The following is a 23,148-nucleotide window of genomic DNA, read 5'->3' as shown; positions in this document are numbered from 1 at the left end:
ACATGTCCAACCTCATCAACTTGTATACACTAAGTATGTGCAATTTTGTATATATCAGCTATATCTCATTAAGAAAAAAAGAAATATGTAAGTTTGTTAAGATTACTTAGTTTAGATATATAGTCACATTTTTTTTCCTACCATTATCTATTGCAATACAACACTTCATCTTTTAACCTCTCTTACTTTTGGTTCTTTTTGGTGTCAATTATGTTTATTGAATATATATCTTTTATCACAGAAGTGACAATGACTCAAAAATATGTATGAAAATTAGTGAAATTGAATTATACCTAATAAAATCTGAAAATAAATTATCAAAAATCTACTAAGAAAGGGAAAAAAGTAGAAGTAGTTTCTATAAGTAAGAAAACATTAATATTCCATGAAGATTCACAAAATTTGAAAAATATTAAAAGAGGCAATACTTTCCAAGAAATATTATAAGGTGGACAGTATTTGATACTTAAACTATACAAGAAGATTTCAAAAAATATTTGAAGTTTCTTAATTTAATTAAAAAATAATGAACACTAATAAAAATTTACAAATAAAATACAACTGTTTAATAGAAAGTAAACAAATAAAATAAAAAATTGTGTGTGAGTCATCCATGAATGAAGTTTCCAAGAGAAAACTTTTCTTTTCCAAGTACCTGATGCTGGGCAACAATGACCCCAAAACTTTGTGGCTCAAACAATACTATATTTTATGATCTCATAATTTCTGAGTCAGGAATCCAGGAAGAACTCATCTGGGAGGTCCCAGTGCAGAGTACCTCCTGTGGCCAGGTGGTGACAGGCACTGGAACAGCAGGCTTCTGCAGCAGTTGGAGGATGCCTGGGAATCTCTCGGTCTCTCTCTCTCTCTCTGCAGGTGGCTAGATTGCTCCCATCATAAAAGCTTCAGGGAAGTAGATTTTACAGAGAGGCTGAAATATCCAAGATCAAGTATTACTGAAGGAACAAAGTGGAATACACAATATATTATGACATGGCCTCAAACATCATAGAACATCATTTCTGGCACATTCTTGTTCAAAGCAATTTTAAAGGCCTGCCCGATGCAAGTGTAGGGAGACGTACATTTTACCTCTTGAGGAGGAAGCAGTAAGTTTCTAGAAAGGCTGTGACTGGGAGATATAGCTGTACCGATTTTTAGAAAACCTAATCTACCACAGTTCACGGCTGAATATTTCCTACTGCAAAGCAAAATATACTCATTCCTCTGTCAAAACCCACCCCCCTCAAATAAAACCTCAGCACCAGCCTCATCAGTGTAGAGTTCTAGGATCTCTTCATATAAATAAAATCCAGGGAGAAATGCCACATCTCAGGCACAGCTGCTTGTGTCAGCTCTAGTGTCATCTTTTTATCTGATGACTTGTGAACTAAAGAGAAAATTACCTGCCCTCTCACACATGCTATTTAATGACAGGACAGGCATTGGTCACAGCCAAAGACACATCTGTTCAACAATGGTGAAAAAAGAAGGCATGAAGCCCTCACTGGTCATGGCAATTCTGAAGTCCAGCTAGACACATGCCTCTTAGTTGAGGCTCAGTGTTGTGGTCCAGGAATACTTCTCAACAGCCTGTGGCTTCCCTCTCTGAGTTCTTGGGTCTTTCCTCTCTGTCTTTACTTCTTTTGAATAAATAAACTGACTTTTCAACAGAGCAGAATTTTCAGTCAGATTCCCACAACAGTCAAGTGTCTAAAAGCCTCTCTTCATTGTATAATGTCTCTGTTCCTGCACAGAACAGGAGTCCTCAAGACCACTTTTAGTTATGACATCAACTGCAAGTTTGAGGGTCCTTGAAACCATGCTCAGGTTCAATACTTTGCCGTAAATAGTCGCAGAATTCAGAAAAACCATTATCCTGTGGTTATGTTTGATTACAGTAAAAGGGATCTAGGTTAAAATCAGACAAAGGAGGAGTGGCATACAGCGGGTCCAGGAGAGAGCAGGCACCAGCTTCCAGTTGTCCCCTCCTGATGGAGTCATCCAGTTCTTCTTACTTACTTCTCCCAGTATTGATGTGTGGCCACATGCACAGAATATTGTAACCAAGCAAGCCTATCTGAAACTTCATGACAAGAATTTTAATTTGGGTTCAATCACATCAATAACAATAAATGCATATGTGGCTTAACTTGGTCTCAAGCCCCTCTTGAGGTCACAATGACACTGCGTGGTGCAGGGCTTCCCACCTTAAGTCACAGTGTTGACACAGACTATCTCATGTGGCCCAAAGGCCCCAGGAAAAGAAAGAAAATTTTCAGACAGTACATTTGAAAGGCTTAGAGGTTCCCTTCCAGGAGCTGAGGGCAAAGGGCAAACCTGTCTTCAGCAAACGCTAATGCATTGCTGCACAGGTCCCTTTAGTCCATGCTGGCCAGAAAATATATGTTTAAAGCTCTGTGGGTTTTCTATGAATTTTGTCGGCATTTACTCCATTAGAGAGAACCACAAGTATCAATCTCTTCAAGGTAAGCTTTTAGGTACCTTGAGATCACTATGAGTCAACTGTGGGACAGACCTCCTAAGGTCTTAGAAGCCTCATCATGTACCACAGAAAATCTGTGGGTTATGCCCTTAAGATTTTGGAAAGCCTTCTGCCTATGTGCTGTGCGTTATATGAGTTATTTCCTTAGGTTTTTACGGGGTCTTAATAAGATATTTTATATTCCCATCTTGGATTTGATATTTGGCCTGGGCTTTTTCTTAATTACAGGAATCCTTTGCCATCTGAAGAGGCTGGAAATGGTAATTTTATTTCTTAACCCAGCAAGTCTTGACTCCTTTAAATTTGAAAGTTTATTCTTTAGCTCATTTTCTCCTTTCTCCTTTTGTAGTAGACGATAAGGAAAGGTCAAATGGCAATATTCTGCCTGGGAAACTTGTTATATTATCATGCTAATTATGTATATTTTCTATATTCCCCTTTACCATGGATAACAAAATATTGACACCTTATATCACTGTATAAAATGAGTCCCCTTCCCTTGAGCTTTAATAACATTTCCCTTACTTTTCCTTAAGTCCTCATTGACAGACCCCTTGAGTACCTGTAAGCCTATGCTAGCATACTTCTTGAGGCCATTTAGGCTTCTGCTAACAGTCTCTTCCAGATCTTTCCAACTTTTACCAATGCATATTTTTAGTTTATTTTTATTGTATCACTCGATTTCTGGTAATAAAGCCTATTCTGGTTAATAATGCTGTGTAATAAATAAAACCACTTATGTTTATGGATTCTATTGTTCAGTAAATCAGACAGGGCATAGTGGGGAAGGGGTTCTCTCTGTTCTTAAATATCTAGGAAGATTCTGTGGCTGGGAGCTGGAATCAACTGGAAGTATCTTTACTCAGATGTCTGACAGCTGATGTGGCTGTCACCTTGGACATCAGCTGGAGCTGTTGGCCAAAGCACCTATCCTTGATTTCTCCCTGTGGCCTGGATCTTTTCAGAACCTGGTGGCCTAAGGGCAGACTCTTTACATGATTGCTAAAATGTTTCATGAATGGCCATTCCAGTGAGTGAAGCAGAAAGTGTATTGCCTTTTATGACCTAGCATTGGGAGTTATGCAGTGTGTTTTACTGGTTCAAACACAAAACTTTGACAAATTTTAAGGAGAGAAGTTGTAAAATGGCACAGATTTTAATACTCTGTGGAAAATTCAACATAACTTACAAATTAAAATAGGTTACATATACTTTGAAATGAAATAATAAGAAAAACACTTAAACATTTAAAATGTAGTCTTATAAAGAGATATTATACCATTTGATACATATATTAGAAGAAAGAATAAGGCAAATATTAATGACTAATAATCTACATAAAGAATTTAGGCAAAGAATACCCAATGCAGCACATAAAAGGAAAAAGAATAAAAAAGGTCAGAGAAAATGATAATATGATAGAAAGCAGCAGTACACAAAATAAAAATATTTTAGGAAGGTGAGGCAGCATTATTCACAATAGTCACTACTTGGAAACAACCCAAGTTCCCAACAATGGATGAATGGATAAAGAAGATGTGGTATATATATACAATGAGATACTACTTAGCCATGAAAAAAGATAAAATTGTGACATTTCTGACAACACTGATAGTCTTTGAGGGTATTATGCTAGGTGAAATAAGTCAGACAGAAAGACAAATACTGTATGATTTCACTCATATGTAGAGGATAAACAAGCAAACACATACATAAGGAGAGCAGATTGATGGTTAACAGAGGGGAAGGGGACGATGGGAGAACAAAAGGGGTAAAAGGGCACATATGCATGGTAATGGATAGAAACTAGACTTTTGGTGGTGAACACAATGGCATCTATACACAAGCTGAAATATAAAAAAAGTACACCTGAAATTTACATGTGTTATAAACCAATGTGACCTCAGTAAAATAATTTAAAAAAAAGAAAACATGAAAATTATTGACATTTTATAAAGAATTGAATATAAATGTTGGACATCTGGGTGAGTGAAGGGTCAATGAATAGGATCTTTTTGAAAAAATTTATATTTTGAAAAAGAGGCAATCTCTGAGAATGCTTACATTCCTTTAGTTTTGTACAACATTTTAGGATAATTAAAATGCAGAAAAGTTTAGAATAACAAGTATTTTATTAACCTCTCCCTGCATTCATAAATATTAATATTATATTATATTTGTTTTCTATTGATTGACTAAAGACATATTAATTAATAAATATTAATAAAATGATAAATCTATTTGTTTTTCACCAAGTGACTGTCCCATCTTCCTCCAAAATTTCATTATTTGGTGTGCTCTATTCAAGTCCTTACTAATACTTTTAAATACATGTATGTCTTACCAAAAAGTATATAAAATTGCTGCAGGTTTAATTTCTTTTTTTAAGATTTTATTTTTTTTCTTTTTCTCCCCAAAGTCCCCTGGTACATAGTTGTATATTCTTCGTTGTGGGTCCTTCTAGTTGTGGCATGTGGGACGCTGCCTCAGCGTGGTTTGATGAGCAGTGCCATGTCCGCGCCCAGGATTCGAACCAACGAAACACCGGGCCATCTGCAGCGGAGCGCACGAACTTAACCACTCGGCTACGGGGCCAGCCCCAACTGCTGCAGGTTTAATTTTAAGAAAATAGAAATGGTTTCATTTTATAAGAATTCTTATCTATTTTACCACATTCACTTAGGTTTTTGTTCATGACATCATCCAGGTTGACTTTAGAGCTCTATTATGGATTTAAGTGAAGATGTACTTGGAAAGAAAATATGTTTTTAAAGATTATTATTAATGTATAAAGTCCAAAACCAATATACCATGTATGTTAACATTGTGTGAGTGGCAGTAAAGAGAAAATCTTCACAGTACCATAAACTGCAGCTCTTGTCTTCTTAGGAAAGGTATACAATTAAGTGAATTATCAAATCAACAAGGACACAAGAAAATGTGCACGAATCTTCTGTAAAGAAAGGCAATGATAAAAATTCAAAATATAACAATAACAAAAAAATTGAAGAAAAAATCTATATATTATAAAACAGGAAAAAAGAGTGATAAAAAATAAAAGAATGGGAAATAAATTGAAATATGTGAAAATGATAGAAAAAATCCCAATTTCTACTACTAATTGCATAATTCACAAATTAAAAGCAGAAATATGCAAACAATTTAAAAAACAATAGCTATATTTGCAAAAGAAAACTCTAAAAAATAGGAAAGTTAGAAGTTCTATAAAGAACGGAAACACATACACTAGGAAACTATGAATCAAATAGTTTAACAATTTGAATTTCTGACAAGTGGGATTTGCTCCTGTGAGGCAAGGATGGTTTACTATCAGAAAATCCATTAGCGTAAGTTGCTATATTACTGGAGGAAATGAAGAATGTTATATGATTTTCAAAGCAGAAAAATCAAAAGGAATTTAATAATGTTCAGTGCATATTTAACATAGTAAGTCTGAAAACACCAGTAATAGAATGGAAATTACTTAATTTACCAAAGATTATATACAAACTAAAATATATTAACTGTATGATTGGGATTAAGATGGTAATGATCACTGCACAACAGTTTAACATTGTAATGGATGTCCTTGGTAACAGGGAAAGAAAACAAAGTAAAGACAAATATGAGATTTAAGATTCAGAAAACAGTTGGTTTTTAGAGAAATGATCATCTCACTAGAAAAATCAAAAAAATCAACAGACACTCTATTAACCTGAGAAGGTAGTTTATCAAGATCAGCCTACAAAATTACTGAACATTCTCTCCATGCCAGCAGTGATGACTTATAAAAAGTAAAATGCCATTTACAATAAAAAGATAAGTATAGGATATAGATAAATTAATGTAATTTAGAATACAAAAAATCCTCTATGGATAAAATAAATGACATGCAAGATGATTGGAAAAATAGCAATTCTGTGTTGAAGGATGGGACCACAATATTATAACAATGTTAAGTATATTCAACACAATTTTTGAAAATATTTAGTTATCATAATAAAATACAAAAAGACTATTGGGATACAGTTGATTTCAAAATCCAACTTAGGATATATAGAAACTTAGTATCTGATAAAGGAGGAACTGCATATTAAAAGGACATAAACTACTGTTACCTGGTAGGGAGAAAACTTTCACAGTATATAGAGAAAAATAAATTTATATTTCTATTTAAACATACATAGAAATTAGACTCGATTGATTTAAGACTTGAGCGATATTATATTATAGAATTGTTTGAACATAATATAAAATAATATATTTCTAATAAGGAAGAATGGATGGTTTTTTGACAATCAAAGATAAAATAAATATTTAATTAATTCAACTTAAGAATATTTGTCTAGTAAAGGACATCATGGCCAAGGTGAGCACACTGATACAGACTGAAAGAAGATAATTTACATGCCTAAAACAAACAAACCAATAAAATCTAAAATAAGAAATCACCTTTGAAGAGACCCCAGTTTAATTACAAATCAGGGAAATAAAAATTAGACATCAATGAAATATCACTTTGTATTAGAATAGGAAAGTTTCACAAGCTGAATAATATTAGTGCAAAACGTGGGCAGGTAAGAATATTCTAAACTGCATTTTGAAACATGGCCTGATATTAGCATCTTGGGAGCAATCTACTGGTATGCAGTTAATTTATATTTGCATATAAAATATCTCTCAGCAATTGTGCCCATGGATGTTTATACAAAATGAATTCCTGGAAATATCCAGAATAATGAAAACGATCCAAATAACTTAAAAATTGCTTTTAGTTATGAGTAACAAGTTGCCTAACATATGTGATTTTATCACAAAATTATTTGCTTTTTTAAACAAAATAGCCTAGGTTTAAGCAATTGAGATGGAAGATAAAATTTAGGCAATGCTTAAGTCTTAAGAAAATAGAAGTGTAAAACAAGAGATATCTTCAATGACACAAATATTTGTTTTTAAGCCATAGAATTAACAACTAGGTAATACTGTAATATATAAATGGATTCAATTAATGACTTGAAACAGATATTCCATGTATGGGAATTTTGTAAATGATAAATAGCATTGTAAATCAGTGTAGAAAGGATGTAACTCAAGACACGATTCTGTGAAAACTGGAAATCTATATGAAAAAATACAATATTATATTCCTATCTTTTTGCTTTGATGAGAGATAACAATGATTTTAATGCAATTTATTGAAGAGGAAATATGAATGGCCAGGAAATACTGGAGACAACTATCCAAATCAGTAGGGAAAATGCATATTACTGTAAGAATGAAAAACAATTTCTTACAAACAGGTTCACAGAAGATTAAAAAAATCAAATGATTTTGATGAAAGAAGATGCTCTTTCTGTTTACAAAGCTATGAGAATATAAAATAGTCCAAGCATTCTTGCATGCAACTGGGCATTTCTTTTCAAAAACCAAATATATTTCCCTTCTAGAATATTGTTCCTATCCTTCATAACTCCCAGGTAGAGAACATCATTAACAATAAGGAGGGTGACTTAGAAGTTGAAGCAGATACTAAAAATGAAGTGGATTAATGAGGAGATAATGATTCTGAATTGAGCATGGTGAATATGAGATGAGGAAGGATTATCAAAAATATATAAATAGCAAGCATTTGGTAGCATCTAGAATTCAGAAAAAAATGAGTGAAGACATATAGATCCAGTCATCATAATTATGAACCAAAGAGGAGGAGGACACATCTAAAGATCTTGGGATATCAGATTATTCCAAGGAGGAAAAATTAACAAAATGTATGGTATTTGGAGATAGTGACAAGACAATCAGTACTGGAATCTGGAAAGAATAACCACAAGTGACAAGTTTCCAAAAAAGAATAAATTAGAAGTGTGCTGAAACCGCAAGTCAAATGATTCCCAGAAGGAAACCACTTGAATTGTCAGTTTGAAAATAATTGGTGCATTTGAACAGAGCTTGATTTAATGGTAATAATGCCCAAAGCACAATGAGTGTTTCTCTTCATTTTATTTTAAAATGAGAAATCCAACTGCCTGTTTGTCGTGTAAACTTTTGGATTTAATAGTGAAATACTAATTCAAAATGACAAAAGGTAAAAAAAAAAAAGTGAAAACTGAGTCATTAATATATGACTGAGCCAGGAGATACATGGGAAACAAATATTAACAGTTTATACCATTAATCTAGAAAGTGACAGAATTTTATTTTAATCTTAAATATGAATAAGATTCACATTTTCAAGATGGTAAATTAATCTTATATAAATTGGAATGAAGAAAGATGCATGTGTCTTGGAATTTAAAGGAGAAATATGATTTGGACAGGCAACGGACTGTGGAAGAGGGAAGATACTCCAAGGAGAGAAACCTCCTGAGAAGAGACCTAAGCTCAGATTTGTGTGTTGTCTCTTCGATCCATAAGTAGAAACGCAGTTTGTATTGAGAAACAGAGAACAGATGGCTTCAGTACCTTCTGCAATCCTCAAAACAAGATCAGTGAGGACATGAAAGTCTGTTCTGCAGCAAATTTGAACCAGTGAACCCTTTTGAGAAGGAGAGTGATGCAATCCAATGATGCTTTGGGAAAAACCCAAAAGTAGTGTTAGATCATGAAAGAGGAGAAAATTAGTTTTATCCATAATGTCAGGAAGTGAAAATGCAAATAAAAAGATTTTTTTAAAAAGTACTGATGAGCTTTTTCAAAAGGCATTCACAATCCTTTCTGTGAGAAGAGGTTTGAAGTTTCTGTCAGGAGCCAAGGACAGTTTTTGCATGCCATTTTATCTATAACATAGAGCCTAGCTTTTGTGTCTGTATTTGGATGTGGGAATGTGACATCCATTGGCAGAATGCAGCACACTCAGGGCAGACACTTGGGCTCAGTGAGCCCAATCTGCATTCAGTCAACTCCCTCTTGCCTCATTTTTCTCTTCCTTATTTCTTAGTCCTCTCAGTTTATCTTCAACTCCAAGACTTTTTCCTTCATTATTTGCTGCTTTTCAATATTACGTGGCTGTGTCTGGCTTTACTCAGACAACATGATTCTCCTCCTCTCTTCTGTCCACCCCACTATTTTCAATTTCCATTTTGACCTGTAAATATAAGTGTAAAAGAAACATAAGTTACCTGTTTAACTACAGCTGTGTTGTATGTTTATAAAGTCAGCAATGTGTCAAACCATGGCTCTTTATTTCATACTTTGAAGATTTGATGAGAATTCATGATATTAATAAGCTTGTGAGGAAATTATTACATGACACATAACAGTGAAATAACGTGCACTGTCTCTTAAAAGCATACCTCTAACACCTCTACCAAGCCATCATGCACTCTCTCTCTCTCTCCCTATATACATATATATATATATTTGAATACATAAAAATAAATGTATTATTCCTAATATCGTATTACTGACTAAGGCTTTGCATACATATGTTTCACTTGGGGGAGACTGAGTTGATTGGGTTTGGAAATAAAGGCCTTGACGACCATGAAAGATTCTTCATGCCAGTTTCCTGTGATAGGGCAGTAAAGGAAATGAGAGTTTGTGACATTAGTTTTGAGAAAAAGTGAGCTGATAAAATATAACATAATAAAATATTGTATTCATGTATCTTCATATTCGTGTCCAATTTGAAGAAACAACAAATCATAAAAAAAGAAAAATATATAGTCTCCACCTCTCTGCTTACTAAAGTTAAATATTGCATTTCTCTGTTGAGAAATAACAATTCAAAACTGTGAGTCTTAAATTTATCAAAATCTTCCTGACAGTAATAGAGACCAGTTAGTCTTGATTTGTTCTACTGTCCCACACTGTGATTCTTTAGGAGAGTTCTGATACAGACTAAATGAAGAGATGATTTTCCTTATGTGGACAGAGAGTGAAGAGGTATAGTGTTAAAATATACCAGTTTTTTAGTGCACAAGGGTTGTAAAATGGAGCCATGAGAAAAATCTTAGATGGCAAATGAGACCTAATTATAGAGTCAGCTCCAGTCATTTGTTAATAATGGAGACACAGCAGCACAGCAGGAAATGATTACAGTGCTCCATTAAACAATTTATCTTCTATAAGCTGCTCCAGCAAATTCTATTTGGAGGTTTGGACACAGAATGAACTGCAGGATGTCAGTAACCTTTCAGTTCCTAGATGATCCCAGCTATGTGAGTAGGATCGAGGCTTAAAGCAGTATATGGCCCCAGTTAGGCAAAAAGCTAAATAAGAATACAAATAAATACAGATCAAAGAAATATACGGTCCATGGAGTTCCTCAGGCTGCAAAGCTTTCTCAGCACTCCTGATCTCCTAATTTAAAAACTAGTTAATTATGGGGGCTGGTCCCATGGCTTAGTGGTTGTTTCATACACTCTGCTTCAGTGTCCCGGTTTGCAGGTTCAGATCCCAGCCACGGAACTATACCACTCATCAGCCATGTTGTGGCAGAGACCCAAAAATAAAATAGAGGAAGATTGGCACAGATGTTAGGTCAGGGCTGATCTTTCTCAAGCAAAGGAAAAAAAGGAGGAAGATAGGCAACAGATGTCAGCTCAGGGCTAATGTTCCTCAGTGAAAACACACAAAAAAATAATTAATTATGTAATATAAGTCCAACTTGAAAAAGTTGATTAGTCTGATATTCTGTGTATAATTCAAGGATGTGGCACAATTGCTTGAAACTTTATTTTGTAGAAGAAAAAAATGTCAAATGTTTAGAAGGTGACGACGTAAGTAATCAATAAGCGTGAAAAAATCATAAGCATTTTGCAATCTTAATTATTGCCTCTAGGTTTTTGGGTTTTTTTAGGGGTGGCATATAATGTAGTGTTGCACAAGGATGAATGACAGACTAAGCTTTTAGAAGGTTTTAAATGGGAATTGTGTGCAGAAAGAATGAAAAAAGTAAAGATTCTTTAAAAAAATTAAGTGACGTGTTGTAGTTATCCACACAATAAGGACTGGGTTTCTAGACAAGCATTCTAAATATGAGAAACATTTCTAAGAGAATTTGGAATATACTAAGACTTTAGGACGTGGTGAATATCTATTAGAATTGTTGAGTTGTTAGATTCATGCAATAGATGAATAACGCTCAGATAGAGTTTAGAAGGATATAAAGGTGAAAGAGACAGGACAGCCCTGCCATTTGTTCACAGGTTAGTGGGGGGCCATTTAGAATAACAATTTATTACACTGGAATATGGTAAATAGAAATAGAGAGGTGTGTTTTAAACTTTATATATAGTCTTCTAGTTATTTAGAATGCCAGGAGAAATGAATTTTTTAAAATAATTATGGTAAGAAGTAATTAGCAGGTTAGAGATGTCAGCAAACATTAGAGTGACAGAAAGCAGATAGAAATCAGTGGATGAATAAATAAAAGTCCCCGCACAAATACATGAATAAAAGAGGAAGCTGACAAGAAATATTTTCCATGTAAGGGCTCAGATTGCCTTGAAATCTCCTGGGAAGAATGGATGAGAATGAAAAGTGTAGCTTTGAGAGGGACATTAAGTGAAAGACTTTTACTGAAAAAGATGCAGACCTGACCCCCACCATCCCTTTCTTTCCTACCTCCGCATACAGTGCAGTCAGAAAGGAGACATTTACTAGAAACAAAAATATCCAAAGATCTGTTGGAGCTACATTGGTCAGACTGCCTGGAGGTATTATGGCTTCTAGTGTAATATAAGCAGCCCGGGAAAGCTTTTCTTCTTTTGGCACTTGTTGCCTCCAGATCAACAATCTGTTTCTACAGCCACATCATAAAGTTTGCTCATTCATCCAGGCCAGCACACTGAGTTGTGTGAAGTCCTAAAGCAACCACCCCCTTTGCAGGAGAGGGTTAGAGAAGAAAGGACAATATCTGAACCACAAAAGAAAAAACACCAGCATTTCCTTTAACAAATGTCTTGATTCACTAAGTATCTAATGAATGTGACTCACTAAATCTGTCTTGATGGAATTTACGTCCTAATGAGGAGAGTCAGACAAAAAGCAGAAAAACTAGTATAGTCTTAGATGAGAGAAATGCCAAGTAGAAAAAAAAGGCAAGGTAGGTAGCTTATGTAGAGAGAGGCCACGAAGCTCTATGAAGTGGAAAGCATTTGAATAAGAGCCTGAAAGCAGTGAGGGACTTGGTCTAAGGCACAGAGGGTGGTCAGAGGGAACAGCCAGTGCAAACACCCTGGATTAGAGCATTTGAATGTGTTCCAGAGATGAAGAGGCTAGTATGGCTGGAGGGGAGCTGAGCCAATGAGTTGGTAGGTGCAGAGGTCAGGAGTATAATGGGTTCCATTTCTGTGCACATAAAATAGAACGAACTCCAGGATGTACATGAAATCAAGAACAGGCAAAACATAAGCCTTTTAGATAGATATTAAAATATAGGTTATGTCTAGGGCAGGATGGACTGTGAAAGGATATGAGGAAATCCTTTGGAAATGTTCCATATTTTTATTTGCGTGATAGTTGCATAGGTTTAGCCATTTATAAAATTTTATCCATGGTACGTTGAAGATGAATTCACTCAACACTCTTTTCAATATATATGTTTCACTACCATAAGAACTATATACAAATGTCAGGAGACAACAGTATAATATTGCCAAATTATACTTGATAATTACTTGATTATTGATATAACTTGGTTGCATGATAACATGTTCATTACACTTTAATTAGCTTTAAATCTATTATAATGGAGCATTTTAAATGGTATTAGGCTAATATGCTTGCTTTTGCTATAGAGTGGTACAAAACAGGTAAGAAATAGCATTATAATGTCATGCTTTAAATCAGAGTTTTTGTAAACTAAAATGCACAATTTTAATCCATTTGGCAGAACCACAAGGAAATTTTTATTTCCCAAAAGTTAAAACCAAAATATCAGGCACACTTCTCTGAATTGCTCCCAGAAGAGGAAAAGCTCATGCAAAGGGATAGAAAGGAAGCCAATGCCTTGATCAATGAAGAGAGTGACAAGAGAAAAAAAGAGAAATAGGTGAAAAAATAGAAAATTAAAAATATGCTACTGTGTAGAAGAGTCTTGCTAAGGGAGTGGAAGAGATTAATTTTATATAAATTAGAATAATCTAAAATAAATCCCTCCAATAGTATTTATTTAAAAATATTTCTATGGTACACAGTGTATTTCAGGTAATGTTCACACATTATAAGTGTGATCTCATTTAGTCTTAACACGCTGCACTATATATATTAACAAATACCAGAAATTACACACTATAAAAATAAGGCTTGGAGAAATTAATTGTCTAAAGTTACACAGCCAAAATAGCCTGTTCCAGATGTTTGAGCTATGTTCTTGCATTCTCTTCTAGTTTGCTTCTCCGGTAAAATGGCCAATCCAACAATGTCTCATGGATTCACCTGGTCTTAAGAGATAGAATAAAGGATGGACATATTGGTGAGGAACTACTTCCACCACACCTCACCGTTATTAGCAATATGTATTATTTAATGAACTTCTGATTGATGAGTTCTCAATGTCTTTTGTTTATCTGGCATTTGACTAATCTTATCCCACTTTCACTAAAACATGCTTCCCTCTGCACCTTGGTAGACGGAATTTTTATTAGAATCATAGTGTGATATGCTAAGTTCCGTGGAAAATGCCATTGATTTCCAAGGAATTCATGAGTCTTCTGATGACTCAGCGTATTTCTGAAGGGATTATCCATGGTACATATTTGAGCTGACTGGTTGCTAAAATTAGACTATATGCATTTTTGGAACTTTCTTATGTCTGTTAGGTTCATGTTTTAGATTTAAAGTCACATCAAGCTAAAAATAAGGTTTAATATTCTTAGTCTAGAATTTTAAAAAAATCACATCCAGAGAAAGAACTTTTTTTTTGAGGAAGTTTAACCCTGAGTTAACATCTGCTGCCAATCCTCCTCTTTTTGCTGAAGAAGGCTGGCCCTGAGCTAACTTCCATGTCCATCTTCCTCTACTTTACATGTGGGACACCTACCGCAGCAAGGCTTGCCAAGTGGTACCACGTCCAGACCCGGGATCTGAACTGGCGAACCCTGGGCCGCCAAAGCAGGATGTGCGAAATTAACTGCTGCATCATGAGACCAGCCCCAAGAGAAATAACTTTTTATGTGTAGACAATATCATAAAGAGTGGTGATCTAGGCTGGAAGTCCTTGACATTTCCATAACACAATCCCAGCCATTTCTCACATGTTGTATTTTCCACAGTGAATATATTTATCGTGGCATGGGAGAATCAGAATTCCAACTCTGAGTTCATCCTGCTGGGAATTTTCAGTCACAGACCCAGCTGCATCTTTCTCTTCTCTCTGGTCTTGGTCATCTTCACAGTGGCCTTCATGGGAAACACTGCCATGGTTCTCCTCATCTACCTGGACACTCGGCTCCACACTCCCATGAACTTCCTCCTCAGCCAACTGTCCCTCATGGACCTCACGCTCATCTGCACCACTGTACCCAAGATGATCTTCAACTACTTGTCTGGCAAGAAGTGCATCTCTCTGGCCAGTTTTGTGGTGCCCAGATATTCTTCTCTGTGTCCCTGCTTGGAGCTGATTGTTTCCTGTTGGCTGCAATGTCCTATGACTGTTATCTTCTCATTTGCCACCCATTACAATACTCAAATCTCACAAGCCAGAAAGTCTGTGGTAATCTGGTTGTTTCTTCCTGGATTTTTGGCTTTCTTGATGGCATAATTCTCATTGCATTTGCATTGTCCTTCTCATATTGTGGTGCCTGGCAAATACCCATTTTTTCTGTGATTTCCCTGTCCTTCTCACTTTCTCATGCAGTAACACATTGCTATTTGAAAGAATATTTATTTGCTGTGTTATTATGCTTCTCTTCCCTGTAGCAGTCATCATTGCTTCCTGTGTTCACGTTATTCTGGCTGTCATTTGCATGGGATCTGGGCAGGGTTGCCGCAAAGCTTTCACCACCTGTTCCTCCCACCTCATGGTGGTGGGAATGTACTATGGAGCTGGTATGTTCATATACGTGCAACCTGTTTCTGATCATTCCCCCATGCAGGAAAAGATGGTGTCTGTCTTCTTTGCTATTCTTACACCCATGGTGAATCCCCTCATCTACAGCCTCTGCAACAAGAAAGCGGCCAGAGCATTCATAGAGGTGTTAGGGAAGGGCAAGTCTGGAGATAAAATTGCATAATTAACTTTTTCTACATTTTTTGCTTTATTCTTCAATTTAGATATTTAACTCATATAATTCAGCACAGAATATTTACCCATATTTGTATCAATAGATTTATAGGCAAGTGTACAAGATGTAGAAAGTGAAAAACTGTCTCTGTGCTTGCTTGTTCAAATAATATATTTCTTTTGTTATGGAAATTTGAAGTATGTCTACAAGTAAATATTTGTTGCAACACAATATGCGTAACTGTATAGTTTGTTTTATACCATACTAGCTAAAAAATGAGAGGTATTTACTCATCATAATACCACATAGTACCATAATGCCACAGAGCATTTATAAACATTCTGTGGTTTTTAACATATAATAGTTTTATCTTTGGCCAATCAAAGAATTCTGAGGAGTTTAATATCATATCTCAAATTGGTCAACTTGTAAAAATGAATGATCAAGTTAATTATATTGAAAGTTATAGCTATATATATGAGATTGTTATAAAAATTAATAAAATTTATCCAGTAGATAACACAGGTATTAGACTGGTGGTTAGGCTTATTGAGCCTATCTTGTAATGAACACCATCCTCCTTCAGGATATCAGAGTTTTGGGAACCCCCATTTATTTCGTTTTTCTACAGACATCAGCCTTCTACATGGGAGACTGAAATGTGAACAAGAATCCTGAAAGTTTGGATTTTTCATCCTTAGACATCTTGACCCTTATGTGGGTCATGTACTGTATTGCACGTAAAAGTGATCAATTTTGTAAAAAAAAAAAAATCTAGGTTTTATGAAGTCTAGATATTTTCTATATATCATGTGAGACATCATTATAGGTATTGTTGTAATGATATTTATATAAAATTTAATGCAATTCTGAAGAATCTTGTGTTTTTATGAGAAACAATCACTATGCCTTAAACTGTTGTTTTAAAACTCCGTTGTAACATCCCCACTATATTATTTCCTTCACTGAATATCACATTAATACAAGCTTAGCAGCTCTAAATAACAACTATTTATTACCTCATAGTATATATGAATAAGAATTTTGGTGTGACTAATCTGTGGTATTCTGCTTAAGGTATCACAAGGTGGCAATCCATGTGCTGGCTCGGGGCACAGTTTCACCTGAGGCTCAGGGTCATATTCCAAGCTCATGTAGTCATTGAAATAATTTATTTCTTGTACCTGAGTAACTCATGCTAGCCTGCTTCTTCAAGGCCAGCAGGAGAGTCTCTCTGACCTCAGGGACGGCCTAAGGGAGGAGCTGGTGATGTCAGCATGATGACAGAGTGAAGTTTCCAGGGACTCCCTCCCCTCCAACATACAACGAAAAGGGGCATCCACACTCCAAAAGATCACTTCCTAACACAACAGAAAAAAAATGACAGAGAGACACAGAGCCACACAATGGATGAAGAGCAGAGAGGCTGGAGCCCCTGTCGGATGAGCTGGAACAGGGTAAGAGGGAACTTCGCCCCTCAACTAAAGACTGTGATCCATGACCATGGGAGGTTCTGTGAGGGAAGGAATGGGGGAAGTGATGCTCATTTGCAGGATCACCAAGGACTCACTAGTGCCCTTGCAGCCTAGAGGGAAGCCCTCTAATGGGGCAAAAGCTTTTGCAGGGGGGGTGACATCGTTAAGCCAACACCTGAGGAGACCAGATAGTGAAAGTGAGAAAGCCCTGAGAGCACACCGGAAAAAGTGCCCCTCCCGCAACCTGCCCAGTGCCTGGTATCTCGGCTGAAGGTGGCGGGCTCAGAATACCCAGCTTTCAACCCCCATCCAGAGGCGATACTCAGTAACTGAAACCAAATAATATCAGAATGCAAAAGACCCAACCTATCTCCTCTAATGACATCAGACAGTATATCAAATCTCCAGACCAGAAAGAAAATGACAAGCACTCAGAATTCAGTCCTGAGGACACAGGAATATGTAACCTAAATGAGAATGAATTCAAAATGGCTATCATCAAAAAACTCAAGTTGGTAGAGGTATTAAGGCCACTCCATCAAGAAGAAATAACACTTAAAAATATCTATGCACCCAACACAGTAGCAACAAAGTTCATAAAGCAACTATTAACAAACCTAAAAGAAGATATTAATAATAACAAATAATAGTAGGGGAAATCAACACTCCACTCACATCAATGGATAGATCATCCAGACTGAAAATCAACAAGGAGACAGTGAAATTAAATGAAAAGCTAGACAAGATGGACTTAATAGACATATATAGAACACTCCATCCAAAAACAGCAGACACATTCTTCTCAAGTGTGGAAAGTACATTCTCAAGGATAGACCATACGTTGGGAAATAAGGCAAGCCTCGACAAATTTAAGAGGATTGAAATAATAACAAGCATCTTGTCCTATCATAATGCTATAAAGCTAGAAATTAATTACAAGAAAAAAGCTGAGAAAGGGACGAAGATGTGGAGACTAAACAATATGCTATTGAAGAAGCAGTGAATCATTGAACAAATTAAAGGAGGGAAGGCCTAAGTCCTCTTTTGAAGGTCTACCCTCTGGTTAAGTCAGGCCATTGCAGGACAATCTCTCCTGGATTACTTACAGCCGACTAACTGGAATCTTCATGACATCTTCACAATCACTTAACTCTTGCCTTATGGAATATCCTAATCGTGGAAGCAATGCCAGGGGATATAGACCATGGGAACAGCTCAGGATTCTTTCTACCACACACACTCAGATAACTTACAGATTCCCTATCTATGAAAGACATAAAAATGCAACTGCAATAACTTTTCCTGTCAATAATGTGAGAAAATATTAGTGATGTCTTAATGATTGACTGAATTATTTCACCTTTTGATATTCTTTTATGGACTGTCGGGTCAAAGGGCTGGTAGTGAGGGCAAAAGGCTAAGAGGGGGAACGTACCAGCTGTTGAGTCTGAATAGGCAAATGTGTCTTCAAGTTTTTCCTCTTCCCACCCTTAAGGAGGTCTTGGTAGAGCCGTCTGAAGAGGACCTCTGCCCAAGACCTCAGATAAAGAGGCCCAGCAGCGAGGGTTCCACCAGAGCTAGGAGAGCAAATGTGTAAGAACATGACCAACCAATGGGTCCTAGTCCTTGGCTGCAGCTCCCTACTGAGTCTGTAATGCGTTGGCTGTGCACCAGGTCTGCAGTGGGAAGGTCAGATTTTTTCTCTTTAATGTATTTAATGTGTACATTTTCCTTCAAATGCATATTGACCATCATTAAAGAAATATTTGATATCAAATATTGTTTACTAATTTTGGAGTTAGTGGAAGATAGGACAGAAAAGGGGTGTCCTCTCTATTGTGAATTGGGAAAATATTCAGGGTGGTCATCCCAGAGTACCATGTACCACCTCATTTTTTCCACTAATGATTAAAAACAAATATGCTAAGAAAAACAGAATATAATCAATAGCCATACATGTTCCTAAAACTACAGAAAGTTAAAATTTAGTGTATTCAGAGCAACCCTTCAAAGTGTGATAGGGATATGAGGTTGAGGCTCCATTATAGTAAAGTCATCATGAGCACTCCACCTGACTCTCACCCATCGTGTATATTCCTAATTCAAACAGCATTTAAAGACCACATTATTGTGTCTCAATTTATCTTGCAAAACGTGGATGCAATCTGTGGAGAAATAAGAACTTGCTATTCTTGGTGGAATTCTAAGTTACTAAAATCGATCAGGAAAGTAATTTAGCCTTACTCATTCAGACATGTAATCTTTTTGTAGCTTTGAACGAACAGTTTCCTGGGTAAAATCTTATCTTAAATAATGAGTAATCACATCTTTATACACAAGTAAGTAAAGGAGAAAAAGTATACATAATATATATGACCAATTGTAGAAAAAAGGGTTAATTAAATAAGTTCCCTACTTTTTCATCAATTTCATGTTTGCATGTAATTCATAACTCCTAAATAATCAAATCTGTGTATGTGACAGTGCAGTAATTGGTTCTAATTCTGTTTTCATTTAGAAAGTATAGACTTCTCAAGACAGTTCATGGTCAGTCCAGTTATCACCAGATATTAGGCACTATTTCCTCAAAACTCTTATCAACAGCTTTTTCACCTGCATATGTAAGGAATAAAAGGTATGATAGGACCACGGTTTTGTTTCTAATGACTTCCTCACTTTGATTATAGTGGAAAATCACATTTTATTGTATCAGGAAAATTCTGTTTTCTCACCTTTAAACATATACATTAGAAGCATTTAAGTATAAACTCCCTCCTCTAGTTACACATCAGCTGAGATGGTTTCTGCTCATATAATTGGTTTTCCTACCTCACTTCCTTTCTTTTTATTTCCCTCACTCCTTTCCTTCTTCCATCCCTTCTTTCTTTACTTAGTCACTCATTTCCAAACTTTCTTTACTTCTATATCTGTCATCTCCTAATAGCAACCTCTTTAAATCTTTCTTCTTTTTATAGCAACTCTATTTGTTCTTTCCTGGTCTTCAGTCCAAAAATGTATATCTCCCTCCTACCCAATGATTGTCTTTTAGCTGACTTTCTCACATTCACAGTAAACTTTACCCATTTTTACCTTTATATCTTTGTTCATGCTGTCAAAGGGATTCTCGTGTAGAAGAACATGCACAGATGTTTAGAAGTATATTTATGGTTAAATAGTAAAATACCCTGAAATTGGTCTAATAATTAACTTGTGAGGGCTTATTGGAGGCTTTGGGCCAGGCAGTGATGCATGGAGGGAAGTGGCATAGAAAGAGCCTAGTAGTGATTTTCAAGAGAGTCATTGTCCAGAGCTGGCATACACTATAGATGCAAGAGGCAGTAATATTCTGTTGGTGGGGAAAATTTTTAAATAACAAGGAGGATATTGACTGCAAGGTAAAGGTAGCATAGAGGAAGAAGAAGTGCATAATGATAATGGGAACAATCCAGAAAGAGGATATAATACTTGTAAACATATATGCACCCAACATCAGAGCACCTAAACATACAAAGCAATTATTAACAGATAAAAGGAGAAATAGACAGTAACATAATAATAGTAGAGGGCTTTAACACTCCAATTACACCAATGGATACATCATCTAAACAGAAGATCAAGAAGAAACATTGACCTTAAATGACACATTAGACCAGATGGACTTAGTAGATATATACAGATCATTACATCCCAAACAACAGAATATACATTCTTTTCAATTGCAAATAGTACATTCTTCAGGATTGATCACATATTAGGACACAAAATAAGCCTTAATAAATCTAAGAATATTGAAATAATATAAACAAATTTTTTGACCACAAAGGTAAGAAACTAGAAATCAACTACAGGAAGAAAATGGAAAAGTCACAAACATGTGGAGATTAAACAAAATGCTACTGAACAATGACTGGGTCAATGAAGAAATCAAGGGAGAAATAAAAAATTCCTGGAGATGAATGAAAATAAAATTACAACATGCCAAAATTTATGGGATACAGCAAAAGCAGTGCCAAGAGCAAAGTTCATAGCAATTCAGGCTTACTTCAATGAACAAGAAAAATTCCATATAAATAGTGAAACAGCATACCTAAAGCAACTGGAAATAGAAGAACAAACAAAACCTCAAAGCAGTAGAGGGAAGGAAATAATAAAATTGAGCAGAAATAAATGAAATAGTGACTTAAAAATAATTTTAAAAATCAATGAAACTAATAGCTTGTTCTTTAAAGAGATAAACAGAATTCACAAAACTGTAGCTAGACGCAACAAGAACAAAAGAGAGAAGGCACAAATAAATGAAATCAGAAATGAAAGAAGAGAAATTACAATGGACACCTCAGAAATACAAAAGAATCTAAGGGAAAACTATGAAACACTATATGACAACAAATGGGATAATCTAGAAGAAATGGATAAATTCTTACAATCATACAACCTTCCACAACTAAATCAAGAAGAAATAGAGAATTTGAATAGACCAACCACCAGTAAGGAGATCAATACAGTAATCAAAAACCTCCCAAAAATAGAAATTCAGGACCAGACAGCTCCCCTGGTGAATTTTACCAAACATTCAAAGAAGACTTAATACCTATCCTTCTCAAACACTTCCAAAAATTTGAAGAGGAGGGAAGGATTCCTACCTCATTCTATGATGCCAGCATTACCTTGACACCAAAACCAGACAAGGACAATACAGAAAAGAAAATTACAAGCCAATATCAGTGATGAACATTGATGTAAAAATTGTCAACAAAATACTAGCAAATCAAATACAACAATGCATTAAATAGATGACACACCATGATCAAGTGGGATTCACTCCAAGAATGCAAGGATGGTTCAACATCCACAAATCAATCATTGTGATACACTACATTAACAAATTGAAGAATAAATATCACATGATCACCTCAATAGACACAGAGAAAGCATTTGACAAAAAATACAGCATCCATTTATGATAAAAAGTCTGAAAAAAGTGTATAGAAGGAAAATATTTGAACATAATCAAGACCATATATGACAGACCGACAGCTAATGTCATTCTCAATGGAGAAAGACTGAAAGCTATCTCTCTAAGTACAGGAACCAGGCAAAGATGCCCACTTTTGGCATTCTTATTTAATATAGTATTGGAAGTCCTAGCAAGAGCAATCAGGCAATAAAAAGAAATAAAAGGGATTCTAATTGCAAAGGAAGGATTGAAATTTTACTGTTTGCAGGTGACATGATTTTACATATAGAAAATCCTAAAGAATCCACCAAAAAAATTTTAGAAATAATAAACAAATGCAGTAAAGTTGCAGGATAGAAAATCAACATACAAAAATCAGTTGCATTTCTATACACTAACAACAAAGTACCCGAAAAAGAAATTAAGAACACAATCCAATTTACAATTGGACAAAAGCAATCAAATACCCAGGATTAAATTTAACTAATGAACTGAAAGAGCTATGCACTGAAAAATATAAAACATTGCTGAAAAAAATGAAGACACAAAGAAATGGAAAGATATTCCATGCTATTGGATTGGAAGAATTAACATGGTTGAAAATTCCATACATACTAAAGCAATCTACAGATTCAATGCAATTCCTTTCAAAGTTTCAAGGACATTTTTCACAGAAATAGAACAAAGATTCCTAAAATTTATATGGAACGACAAAAAACTCCAAATACTAAAGGAATCCTGAGAAAAAATAACAAAGATGAAGGTATGACGCTCTCTGATTTCAAAATGTACTACAAAGTTATAGGAACCATAACAGTATGGTAGTAGCACAAAAATAGGCACATGGATCAATGGAACAGAATTGAAAGCCAAGAAATAAACCTACACATCTATTTACAGCTAATCTTTGACAAAGGAGCCAAGACCATACAATGGAGAAAAGGAAGTCTCTTCAATAAATGATGTTGTGAAAACTAGACAGCCACATGTAAAAGAATGAAAATTGATCATTATCTTACACCATACACAAAAATTAACTCA

The 23,148-nt window shown here is 35.4% G+C and overlaps 1 pseudogene; it reads left to right on the top strand.

Annotated features, from left to right (window-relative positions):
* The first annotated feature begins 13,229 nt into the window (after positions 1-13,229).
* On the top strand, positions 13,230-15,684 carry LOC103544150 (olfactory receptor 2M3-like; annotated as a pseudogene).
* The last annotated feature ends 7,464 nt before the right edge of the window (positions 15,685-23,148 follow it).

Source organism: Equus przewalskii, unplaced genomic scaffold, assembly GCF_037783145.1.
Source record: "Equus przewalskii isolate Varuska unplaced genomic scaffold, EquPr2 contig_12340, whole genome shotgun sequence".
Lineage (NCBI taxonomy): Eukaryota > Metazoa > Chordata > Mammalia > Perissodactyla > Equidae > Equus > Equus przewalskii.
The sequence above is the reverse complement of the archived record's forward strand: the minus strand, read 5'-3'. Positions and strand labels throughout refer to the sequence as shown.